This window comes from Pagrus pagrus (assembly GCF_965226575.1).
Source record: "Pagrus pagrus genome assembly, chromosome: 10".
Classification (NCBI taxonomy): Eukaryota; Metazoa; Chordata; class Actinopteri; order Spariformes; family Sparidae; genus Pagrus; species Pagrus pagrus.
Window position 1 is genome coordinate 21,013,449 of NC_140194.1, and position 12,567 is coordinate 21,026,015.

The following is a 12,567-nucleotide window of genomic DNA, read 5'->3' on the forward strand; positions in this document are numbered from 1 at the left end:
GGATAAAAATTAAAGATTGACCTAGCTACTAAATTGAGTTAATGTCAAAATTCTGATTTTCTTCACCAAGCTTATCAACTGAATATCAACATACCAACCTTATCACTCAAGGTCTGAGTGTGACAAATTCAGAATTCCTTTTCCATGACAAACAAAGCCTGATATTCAAAGGGTTATAAATTCCATTAAAACGCATAATCAGTTACCTTCTTTTTAGTTGTTTACTGATTAACAGATCATTTGATTTTGCAGCTGTTAGCTAGCAAACAGTTGGAATTTATCAAGCATGTTGGTAAATGGCATTCAAAAACGCTCAAAGTAATTTAGTCGTTGAACATGCAATACGACAAATTTGAAACTAAAAAAGTATGTGGTTCTCAGTTATCTAATTTTAATTATTTGCAGACTAGAGAACATAAACTAATTGCTCTATGACTAGACTGCCATAGAGTCCTCACCGTTTAATTCAAAATGGCAACCAAACCTGTGGACACCTGTCAGGATTGTTTCCGATAAAGGCCTCATATATTGAATGCATTTATCGTCCTTTTGCTATATAATTTTTATATCATACAGGCCACAGTCAGCCAATGTGTGTTAATGGATAAACTTAGAAAGTTAATTTATCACTACATTGCATGAGTAAGAAATATTAGAAAATCCAAAAATGCTCTAAAGCCATTTTTTTCTCTTTTCCAGGTTTAAAACTCATTGTTGTCTTATGTTTTCAGGCTACATGATATATTTGTCTGATTACTGAGTCAGAGGGGTTGATGAGAACGATAAATTCCTTGCTTTACCGAGAGACACGACGAACCCTACGACCAAACATACCTTGCCAATTGTCATGAATTGCGTCATGTCGCGCATGTACAAAAGGTTTAATTTTAGGCTTAAAATACCTGTTTTGGTCGCCACAAACATGGCTGGTGGTGTTCTGAGGTCTCTTTAAAAACACTTGGTTTTGTCACCACATATCCACGGGTGATTCTGAAGGACTCTGGACTCCTTCAGAATGTCCAGTGGGTCACACTTATAGTTTGAGACCGTGTTTTAACATTTGAGGTCACTGGCTTGGCAGCCTCCTTGCCTGTAACTCCACCACCATCCCCTCCTAATGTGAACTTGATATGACAAGTTTTGTAGAAATGTCAATATGGTATGTCTTCTATGACCAGCACAAATGCGAACGTATCAGTTTGCAGAAACATTAAGTGCCAACATTTATTCCTGTGACTGGGCTGCACAGAGCAAGTCGTGGATTTTGTCGTGAAAGGCAAAAGAAAAAATTCTGACACACTCCACTTGCCTTTTGTGGGGATGTTGTACGTAAAAAAATGGCTACATATGTCAGGTCCTGAGTCAGTCTCCACTGAACCAAGAGTCTGTACTTGCTTGAAAGAAGAAACTAAGAAACTCTGTTTTGTTTGGTGCACCGCTGAGACTTGTGTATCACTGCACCATGTAGAGGCAAAGAGAGTCTGAGGACATACAACAGTCTGTGATTGTTCGCTTTAGAAATGCTGCCTGGTGTGAGGATAAATCACTGAGCCAACTTGATGAACATCAAAAGGTGTTCAATGTTCTGCCTCCCTTTGATTTTCTTATTTATGATTTTCTCCATGTACATATATCGTCACCACAAAGAAGCCCCTTGGTCATTTTATTTCCCAAGAGCTTTGAAACTGTAAAAAGTGATGAAACATCACAGATTCTCTAATAATTCAAACTACACAAGGCCGAACTCAAATCACTTTTCGTCCTTGATTCTCACTTGCCTGTTAAATGCAGCTGAAAAACTTCTGCTGATGCTGTTGAGATTTTGTGCAGGTGTGAATTAATTTGACATGGTACTACTTGTACTGAAAAGGCTCTTTGTACCGTCAGCCTGTCAAAGTTCCCAACAGAGTCGTGGTGAGTTTTTCACATGATAAAACCAAAGAGGTGGGAACATTTCCATCCTGAGAAAGCTAACCTTAGTTCTATTCCATGGCTTCCGTCACTGCAAGCACAGTGAGGAGTGACTTGAACACAAACTTACATACTCTATTGTAAAATCTGATGGTTTACTGACCTTTGTTGTGTTGGTAACCAAAGTAACTACAGAAATCTAAGAGTGTAATAAGTTACAAATCACTCCTAACAATCAGACCGATCTGTTAGACAGTGTCGAATGAAACATGTGAGTAGAAGAATTGATCAGAGGTTCATTTACAGGGTTTGATGAACCATGGACCCTTGTGACACTGTGACGCTTTGAACAAAAGGAGCTCAGACAGCACAGTAGCTGCTAAACCGTGTGCAAGGAAGTGGTCATCACGAGTGGTACCGTCCTCTGAAGAAGTCTCTTAGTCCACCCTACATTGATGACATACCATGATTCTCTGACTCGCCAGGTTTATAGTTTTATTTATTTGTTTTTCCTGCAACCATGGTTTTTCACTAATATTAAGAAGTAGCTGCTGTTGCCAGATCTTGAGAAAAAGCATGGCTTATGTGTCATTGTTGTCTGTATAGGACATCATGAAAAGGATCAAACAGGGTTGTTGTGTAATGTAGAGAATCTGTGGAAAACCTACCTGAACCTGCATGAAGTAATCTAGACACAGACCTATTCAAATCGTGGTGGAGCTGAACAGACAGAATACAACACTGCAACAGCATGATCTTGCAACAGAACTTCAAACAGCAGCTGTCGAAAAGAGTTGTAAAACATTTCATTTTCCCCCAGCAATCAACAGTTCACTGTAGAATGTAGCACATGATCAGAGCTTATCATGAGGCTGCTCGGATCGACTCAGATATTAGACATATTCACACAGGCTCAAGGTCAGAAAATGTGAGCGGAGTGTGAATGAGCGGGGAGCACAAACAGGAGAATTTTAGATCGAGTGCAGAGCGGCTTTTTTTAAAAAGCAGGACAACACCTTGTCTCCCGTTCCATCATGCTCAATTTCTGAGTCAGAAACATGCCCGACATGTTTTTTTTTTTTTGGACCAAGCTGGGAGCGATTTGAGTGGTGTAATCTGAGTGGAGCACAGAGCGATAATGAGCGGAACAGCCTGGAGCTGCTTTGAGCTGGGCTGCGGGGGGAATAAACAACTAAAGCTGAAGTTCTCACTGCTCTGCTCTGCTCAGGCCAATGGAATGGAGGATCTTAAAGACTAGAAATGTGTGCCAAACTTTAAGAGATTCCCTCAAGGTGTTGTGTCTGGGCCAACAAGTGGCCTGACAATAGTAGCATGACAATAACAGAGGCCCAAGAATGGACCCTTGAGGAACCCCCAGAGCTAAAGTCACCAGCTGAAGAAGGGGCATTTTCTACAACAGAGAACGTTCCATTAGTAAGGAAAGAAAATAGAAGTTGTTGAGCTGTTCTCTTTAGACCAACCCAGGTTTCAGTGATCAAACATGTCGAAGGCTGCACTGAAACCTGGAAACACGACGACTGAATTTTCACTGCAGTTAAAAGTAAGCCATGGAGGACCTTCACAAGAGCTGGCTCGGTGCTATGGCAAGCTTTGAGACCCGACAGAAAATTATTGAAAAGAATATATCATCATCATCATCATTCATGAAAAACATTAGGGTTCATATTTTATTGAGCGCATTAGAAAAAAGAAAATTCTAATTTGGAAATTGGTTGGCAGCTGTTGAGTAAAAGTCGATTGGTGACATGCCTCCATGTTTGGAACAATTGGGAAAGATGTCAGAAGTCAGACTGCTAATGAATAACTTTAAAAAAAACGTAGGATAGTATCTGAAAAATGGGATGTTAGTGATTTGAAACTGGGTGAAGGAAGCAAGATTATAGTTGAAGGTAGGTAGATGACATTTGCGACCTGATGCTCTCCATCTTCAAAACAAAATGGGCAGTTTCTCTGCACAGTCAAGTTCAAGTACAAGGTCAATAAGGGTCGGTCCATTGAGAACACAACTGCTCGTCTTAAAAAGGACTTTAGGGTTTTGGTTTTATTGGAAATTATGTCAGAGAAATATGAATATGTCTTCCCTCTTTTACCACTCTTTGACATATTTTGTCAAGTGTTTGTCGCCACATTGTCCATATTTTCAGCACTGTCATCTCGGGTCGGGTGCGTTAAAGCCAGGGTCAGACAGGTTCAAAAAGGGGTCTTCCCATTAAGAAAAGAGAATCAATTATGGGTTAGCTAGCCAATATGACATTAACGGGACATGTTTTGCTCTCTATTGTCTATTGTCCAACTTTTCATGTGATCCTCAAACCCTGTTCTAAGCAGAAAGTGAACTAACATGGCACTCGGATAAGAGCATGACTGCAAAATCACATGTAGTCATGAACATTCATCATCAAGCTGTTGGATCCATGAACTTCTCTCCTTCTCTTCTCATAAGATAATGTCAGATTGGTTCCTTTACATTATTTCATCTGGAGTTACATGATGAGTAGTTTCACTGTCTTTTTGATTTAAATGCACAAAGAAACTAATGAAGACTAAGAGAGAAATATGGCTTGCTTTGGGATGAATTATATTTCGCTCAAGGGATACAGTGAGGTGTAATGACAACAATGAGCATTCCATGTGACATACTGGCTGACCTTGTTTTTACAGTCTTTTCCGGTGTTGTGTCCTTTCCAGCTATTGTATTATGGCATTTCAAGTTGATTCCCTCTGGCTATTTGAATCAGCGATGGATGGATCAGAGCTGAGACAAGAAAACTGTCATAACTATCATAAGACACTCAAGACACTTTTTTTCCAGTCAACAAATTTTTACATGCTTGCACCACAGTTCAGATCAAGGCTCTTATTTCTTTAATTTTGTGCCCTTTTCTATTCCTCTCTCCTCAGTCCTCGTGCCTGTGGCCAAAAATTGATCTCAGCGAAGGATGTCTTAATTCATAAAATGCTCATCAAGGAGAAACGAGCTAGGAGAGAGACAGCTTGCCGGAGTATGTAGTTATTTTTGTGTGAGATCTCATGTTTTTGGCTGCCGCTATTATTAAAATTGAAAACAGGTGCATGGAAATCCAGACAGCTCAGCTAGCATGACACCTAACGTTAAAACAAGAAAGTGACCAAAGTTACTAGCTGGCTACAGGCTGATAAAATAAAACAAAGCAACTAACACTAGATCATTGAACACAAGTCCTGTTAACTAGTGGCTAATGTTACATGCAAGCTAATAGGCAGCTTGGATACGTAACGTTCACGTACCTATGAGGAGCGAGTGATGAGCTAATTGTGCTAATGTTAACCTAGCAGCTACAGGCTGACAAAGCATGTTTTGGTTTTTTAACCCATTACAACTTCACAGATCGTTAAACAAAAGCAGTCTACGTGCACCAGTTCAAACATAACATTCTTGCTATTACTAAGACAGAAGTTATGTGTAAACATACCTGCATGTTGATTATGTGTGTATACATCCTCACTCCCGCTGTCTTCTCCATGGACTTCAAAAGTGGGTGTTGCCAACACTGGCCAATAGAGACGTGTCTTACGTCTTTCAACATAGAAAAGATGCAGCTCGACAGCGGCAAAACTTTTGGATTTGCATTAATACATTTTTAATCACAAATTTGTTTTACTTGCAATAATACATTTTTTAATTGCAGTGTGGAAAGTTTTGCTCATTGATTGAATAATAAAGACACAAAAATAACTCCATAGCGGAGGAGCTATGAGTGAGGATGCACAGCTGTATATATTTTCTATACCCGTGACATAAAAGATTATATAAACGGTCATGGGAGCAGGAGTCATCAAATGTAATGTGTTCATTTGTGTTCACACATTGTATATTTATGTAAGATGAGGTAGCTTTTCATAAGACGCTCTTCTAACTGCATTCCTAAATGAGTTTTCCTCTTGATATTATTTATGTCACATTATGCCACGTTGTGAACTGAATTAACAAGAGACATAAAAACACTGCAGTAGACAATAACAAAACAATAACAATATTTTGTTAAGCGCCTGTTGCCTCGACGCCTCTCCCCTTGTGTCTCTTCCTCACCTCCTCCTCTCCCATCTTGTGTGGGAGAGATTGAGGGGGGGAGGGGCAAGGAAAGAAGTCAAGGATGTACAAACTGAGAAGAGTGGCAGAATTCATTTCCTGCATCCTGTGAGTGGTTGTGGTTCAGGTTGGCGCACAATAACATTTTGGTTAAAGGGATAGTTTGACATTTTGGGAAGTATACTCATTTGCTTTCTTGCATGCATTCCGTACAAAAAACTAAGTGTTTTTTTTAGATTCTCGGCTGGCACAACAAGACTGCAAGAAGTATTTCCCAAAATGGTAAACTAATAATCTTTTCAACTGTAAGATTACAGAAAGATTGTGGCTTTACACATTTAAAAGTCAATACACCCTGTCTTGTGTTTCAAACCTTTTTCTCCTAACCTTACCTAAATGCTTAGTTATTCCCTCAATGTAACCATAACAGCCAAATTGTGACTTTGTTTCCATGAGCACATATGAAAACCAAATAAAAAATCTACCGTCAGTGGACATTTTGCAGATACTGTGATTTTCAAATTTTGCAGATGCATTCATTCGAAACATCATCACAATAAATAATGTCATTCTAATTTTAAGGAGACGTGGTTGGCTATTCTGTGAAAGGATTTTCAGTCGGGTAATTACGATTAGTTTTCACTGCATTGTGATGCACATGTGGCAGTCCAGCTTGACCTCAGCTGCCAAAGATGTCTTTCTCTTTCTTTGCCTCATGATGTATGAAGACGCTTTAGGCTACAAACAAGTTTGCTGTGTTTCAAGCAGCACTAATTGTCTTTAAAGACTGGAACATTGATTGCTCTGATGAGTTTTCTTTAAACACACTCCTGTATTGATCGTGTCAAAGCAGAGTTATTCTCATGGAAGCATCCTAACAGAAATATTGTGTTTGAGGTTAAACAGAGTAGAACCTTTCAAGTCTTTATGGTACAGAGTCAGAAACACAAAGTAGTTTTATAGGTCACACCTGTAGCAACAATGATTGCAGTGATAGGCAATAGATGGCAACACTTTGTTAATTTGTTAGTGTCTTCATCTAACAGTTTGTCTTTTTGAAAGGATAGTGGAATTTGATTAACCATATTAGCTGCTGTTTTTACAAGAAATTCCGACTAACCTGCCTTAAAAATGTAAACATAACGACATATACTTACCCTTGTGTATTTAAACAGCCGCTTGGGGGCTAAGATAAGACATGAAAGCAGACTGGCTGGTTGATGCTGCGACAAAGTAACACTTTTTGCAAGGAAAGAAACACATAATGTATGGTATTTAATGCAGAATTTACAAGAAGGCTGGATTAATTCAGAATATGCCATGGCCGCAACACAATTTGTTAAGTCTCCTCAGTCAATAACTCTTAAAACCATTCGATTTGTTAAGGGAGTCTGGTGATATTGCGGTTGCTAGTTCAATGAAGTGAGCTGACAGCTGACACTGGGATGAGGTCTGCAGTGCGTCAAGGACAGAATAAGAGTCACCCGGGTGTGCCGTTTTCCTCCTCTCTTAAGCCTTCACAAAAGGGCATTGTCATACCATGATTGGCTTTGAGGGGAATGCCCCAAGCTGCTCTGAATCATTAATTGGGAGCCAGTCTCCACACCCTGCACAACAGGTGACCTGAATCTACTGCAATCAAGCCAGATCTAGAGGGATTATTACATTCAGTTAAAAGAGCTAGCAAATATCAAATATTACTACAATGGTTTGCTCCCATAGGTGTGTCAGGTAGAAGCTCTGCTGATGTGCTGATCTGTAACAGTCTGGAGGAGGGAGGCAGGAAGCCTTTAGATAAAAAAAAAAAACATATTTAAAGCATTACAGGACAAACTCCTATCCAATAGCTGTCAGTGGTTGGGGAAACTTTACCAAAACAAGATTTTATTTTTCCTGTGTCCCCCAATCATTCTGTCTGGAATCACCGCTCACTGCCTTTTACCCAATATTGAATAAAAAGCCGAAATCATTATTTTTAACATCTCCTGGTCAGTACATTGTTCTAAATTATCTGTCAATTTCTTTTCTGACTGCAGACTTTCTGGGCCGCCCTGGCTGTTCAGAACACGAAAAAGCAGAAAGTCAAAGACAGTACAACAGTACATCTTTGTGAGCGGAACATTTTTAAACCTCAATTCGGACTTTTTCATTTAATAGTGCACAAAAAACTCCGACTGATATTCTCTTCCATGGGGACAATAATAATTCCACTATCTGGCATAACTTTTCTTCAAGTGCATCACGAAACCATAATAGTCAATACAAAGGAAACACATCATTACGTTCACATTATATCAAACCCCCAGAATCGGTCTGTACGCTGTATGTTGGTGGTTGAAATCTCCAAACTATTGTTCTTCTACAGTGCCATGTTGAATTAATGGATTAACGCTACTTTGAAATAACTTTTCAACATAATGTATATCTCCCATACAACACACAAAAAGCTGAGAACACTTAAAATGATGTAGAGTAACTTTTGTCCACAAGATGGCAGTCTGTCCAAAGCCAGGATGTGACAGTCTTTGGCTCAACACGCTGAAACACAAAAACTCTACCCATTAGAGGAAAAAAAAATACAATTCGACATCACATACAAACAATTTGGTATCAAGTTTATAAAGCAGTTGTGGTACAAACAAGCCAACATGTTTAACCATATCTTGGGAGCACCCAAAGGTGTTTTCACTCATCATGCCTGATTAGATCTCGTCTCAGGTAGTAGGTGACTACAATTGGCATCACCTTTTTTTTTTTTTTTTTTTTATTTCGGCATGTTATTAGACAGTCATCATCACACATCATCTTAGTTAAAATCAGGTAGTACACATGGCCGAAAGGGAAAGCGGGAGAAGCAGATGCTTATCTAGTCCCGCCCCCGTTACCCACATAATACATTATTTCCACAAATTATATTTCTTTTGTATTTTCACGTACATGTTACAGCATGCATCCTTGAACAGACTTTGGTGGCTGTGAGTTGTACATTCTTGTTAGCTTCTTCATCTCAACATCATCATACAAGAAATTTTATATGACTATATTGTTTATTTATGAAGATCCTCCTTTCTAAAAAAAACACAACAACAAAAAACCTCATATTTATCATTTATTCATCCATTTGCTTTTGGGTTACAGTGTGATTTTAGTGCATCGAGTTTGGTGAAATAATTCCCTGCATGGCTCGTCCCAACTTCAACATGGGCAGAGGTTTAATTACTTAGAATAAACTCCACCCTACAGCTTACAAGGTCTTTATCCCCTACACCAAATGCTCCCTAAATCCAATCCATACTCACTTCAGCAAAAATCATTTACCTACTTCTCCAGCAGTACTTAAAAAGATTTGATTGTTGCATTGTATATAATTTCCCTGTTGGTCTAGGTCCCTTGTAATCCCTTTCATTGAGAACATACAGCCCATTCATGCATAGGTCAAGGTTTACAAAGGTACATTCACTGGACGAACATTGTAAATCCTAATCTGTAGCCATAACCCCTTGAGGCCATTACATCTCACTGCAGCGCAAGATTATTTGAGGTAATCCTACACTGAGACCCCTGGATTTTGACCATCCATGAATTAAACCATTTTTTAAAAAAAATCCTTATGTGTGATGACTGCAGCAATGACCCAAATGACTGCAGAGTTTCAGAGATGCACAGAGACCAGAAGCTTGTTTTTTGGACAGGGAGTAGTTCCCAACTTGCTTCTGCTCACAGTTTAACAGCAATGAGCCCTAAACATCCATGTGCTAACCAAACTAGCATTGTTTTGCTAATAGACCAAAATGGTACAGATGGAGTTCACAATTGTATCTATGTTGAACACGTGCATGATGAAAACTCAAAGTGTATTTAGGGCAACACACACCACTGACATGTGACGTGCAGCAAAACAATCTTTGCACTGCATTTTTTTTTTTTTTGTTTTGATGCACGTCATTTTGGATTTAAGCATGTCAGCTCACGAACCCCACTGTCCTACTTCCATGCCTAGATGTGTGTCAACTCTTCAGAAAATAAGCAATTTTTTGGGGAGATTGACACATGAAAACTTGACATCATCAATGTGTGTTGCACTTAAGGTTAATTCAATGATTATTTGCTTCGTAGGACGCACTAAACATCCTGTATCATACAGTCTGGGATGAAAACATTTACAGTTACACCCACAATGTTGAACACCAAATTGAAGACATATATCATATACATTACCTCCAACTAAATATTTTTGTCTTGCTCTTGTTTTTGTGTTAAAAACATGAAATTAGTATGTTGAGATACTTTGCACAGTATCTTGTCTCAGCTGCTGTTTCAGTCTGCCGCTCACCTATCACAGCACAGCCGTTAATAATAACACACAGATGCAGAAAAACTGGATACACCTTTTGAAGCAGTGAATGTGGACAGAAAATGGGCAGTGCATCAACTTTCATTTACTCCTCAGTCAAGTACATAGGAGGGACACAGCGATCAGACGCTGCTGCTAATTAGCATTTCAGGCAGGACCGGTCCTCTAATGGCTCAGCATTTATGTAAGTTCACAGGAAACAGGCAGAAGCCCACAGGGCAGGAGCGAAGGGCTAATTAGCGCCTCGCGGCTGACAGAGGTTGGCCGGCCATGTGAAAGTGTGTTTGTGTGTCAGCACAGGTTCAATGAATGTGGATACTATGTGTGTGTATATGAGAGAGGAAGCGAGCCTATTGTATATCTGTGTGTCTCTGTGTTTGTGTGTGCACAAATGAGGGTGTGTTTGTGTAAGCATGTACATTGTGTGTAACTGTGTGATTGTGTGTGTGTGTGTGTGTGTGTGTGTGTGTGTGTGTGTGTGTGTGTGTGCGTGTGTGCGTGTGTGTGTGTGTGTGTGTGTGCACGTGTGTGTTTATGTCAGTCAACAGTGCTCTTATTTTCCACTGGCACAGGAAGTACATGAGGTGATGGCAGCCCTTTGGGTTTAGTATGTGTCTGTGTTTGTGTGTGAGTATTGGTATTGAGGATGTGCATGAATGTGTGTGTGTTCCCCTTTGTTGCTGGTTTTCCATTAGTCCACAGATTATTCTCTGTCTCTTTCTCTCGCTCACACACACACACACACACACACACACACACACACACACACAAATGCACCGCGAACACTCAATCACATTATTTCTGCAGTGGTATTGTCGGTGCTAATGGAAAGCCGGAAAGCCAGCAGAGAAACTCTCACAAAAACACGCAAACAATCATAAAACAGTCAGTGCTCTTGGCATATTACCTCCATCTGTTGTCTCTTACAGACGCTGGTGTTGTCAAAATCTCCTTCCTGCATTTCCCTCTCACATCCAAACTCAAAACTGAAATAAACAAACACATGGACAATTCTCTTCCTCTTTATTTTATTTGAAAGGGACAATGCACATTAATAAACATTGTATAAAAAACACACACATGTAAATGCACAATTAGCTTATAAAGCTAGTTTTCATCGATTGCCCCTTTGCCAGTTTGTACAAGGCAACCTTTAAAAAGAACAACAATGGAATAAAATATTGTACCACATAGGGTAGACACAAACACATACTACTGTCCGTAAATACATACATAATAAATACACATTTGGACTACAACAAGGTGATGTGTGTCCACGTTAATAATACACATTTGGACAACAATTGACATCGGACAACAATATCAACATCAGTGCAATTGGTAAAGATCAATTTAACCCCAACCCCTAATAACCCCAATGCACTGCAGTGTGTGTGTGTGTGTGTGTGTCTGTGTGTGTGTGTGTGTGTGTGTGTGCCTGCGCACGTGTGACCGAGCACTGGTCCACACAAATAGCTTCAGGCCTCAGTGAGTTTGACTGACCCAGTTTACATAAATGCTTAATGTATTTAGCAAAACATTTGCTCACACCAGACACAATGAATGGACCACCTCTGAGTACAACTTCAATTCCTCAACCATCAGCATCAGAAGAAATGTTATTTTAACTCTCAACAGGGGAAAAAAATTATATGGCTGACTGTATTTGTGAGCGCAAAAGAAAAACTTCAACTCTCCGATCTGTGAGAAATAGTCATCTACATATACACCATTTACTGAATTTAATCAAATCATTTTATCCAATTAATTGAGAAAAGAAAATCACAAACTTTGTCCCTTAACCTACATGTAATCTATGGATCCATGCCCTCAGCCAACTTATGAGAATTAACAAAAACGCTAATTTCATATCTGTTAGTATCCATCCTGATATGTAATGCAGCAGACGTGCATAAAGAAGTGTTAAAAGAAAATACAGAAATAAATATGACACATTGCTATGACGTCATGGCTTTTGTTTGTAGTTAGCACCCACATTACATCTGACAAATTGTAACAGACCCAGGATTTGATTTACGACAGCAGTGTCCAGAAACTGTGAAGAGCGAATTTTGACATAATGTTGCTTTAGTAAATTAAAGTGAATACATAAATAGATACAATATAAAATTAAATGGGAAACCAAATGAAAGTGATTATATTTGTTGTTTCATTGAAATACAGAAGTAAGTCGAAACAGAAATATCAATTT